Source organism: Mastomys coucha, unplaced genomic scaffold (assembly GCF_008632895.1).
Source record: "Mastomys coucha isolate ucsf_1 unplaced genomic scaffold, UCSF_Mcou_1 pScaffold22, whole genome shotgun sequence".
NCBI classification, from domain to species: Eukaryota; Metazoa; Chordata; class Mammalia; order Rodentia; family Muridae; genus Mastomys; species Mastomys coucha.
Genome location: NW_022196905.1, coordinates 37,980,552 through 37,981,858, shown reverse-complemented (window position 1 = coordinate 37,981,858; position 1,307 = coordinate 37,980,552).

Genomic DNA, 1,307 nt, shown 5'->3' with positions numbered 1-1,307 from the left:
TCTCTCTCTCTCTCTCTCTCTCTCTCTCTCTCTCTCTCTCTCTCTCTCTCTCTTGTTTTTATGCCTAAGGATTTTTGTTTGGCTACTTTTGGTTTCCTGTTTTGTCTGTTTGTTGAATTTATTTGACCATCTCAGTGACTTGGTCTCACAGGACTTCAGCATCCTTTAGATTAACTAAATCCGTGGGCCTCCAAGAGAAGCACCACAAGGAAAAACATTGGAAGTCCTAGGACAGGAGACCTCTGTCCACAAATCTCTACAACACCTTGGTATAGCCTGACTGCTGATAAAGAAGAATGTGCCCATACAAGATACAATTAACTGTAGAACACACACACACATACACACACACACCAAGCACAACAGAGAAGCACAGAATCACCCGCAGTCCCTGCATGCAGAGGTAATAATGCTAGCACTCAGAGTCACATCCATGTTGAGAGAAGCAGGCACAGTCTACCTACATGTACTGCGGCCTGTCAGGCTATAGCAGTGCCTTCATCCAATAGCCTTTATGCCTGTGCCTTCTGCCCGTCCTTCCCAAAGCTTCCAACACAAACTCAACTTCAGACTGGGTGGCTTAGCAATGACTTTATTTGCCTCATGGTTCAGATGATCATGTAAAGTCAAAGCATGAATAGATTGCTGTCTTGTGAGGCCTCTTTGCCCAGGCTGGCTGACAGCTGCCTTCTAGTGTCATATAGCTCTTTCCTTTGAGTGTCTAGATCCTATTTGCCTCTTGTGGAACACCAGCCAGATAGGCTTCAATCTCCCTGACAAAGCCATTTTAATCTCTAACCATGACCGCTCCAACTGTAATCATCTCAGTAAGATCCCATCTCCAAGTTAGCACAGCTTAGACTTCAACAGTTGGTTTGGGAGATGCTCAAGTCAAGGCACAGTAACAACTCTTTATTATCTCCCAAAGATGACCTGGATGTATGGAGTTTCAAATCAGAGCAAACTGCAGAACCTACAAAGACTGGAAATGAATGCATGCTCACACACACACACACACACACACACACACACACACACACACACCATTTAGTAACACTGCAGGAAGAAGCAATGATGGGGAACTGGCTTTTTCCTGACCACCTTAGACTGGCCTGTCAAGAATGGTTCAGGTTTTCCTTTACCAAGCGGGGCTCCCTATGAAAGTTTAAATATTGAAATGCTCATTGATTTCCAGGTTAGCTTTCTGAGCAGAAATGTCCCATCCTTAGTTGTATAGGAACACACACTTGTTAAAGAAAGTCCAGGAAGGAGCAGTATACAGAAGGGAATGACAATCTAGATCTGAT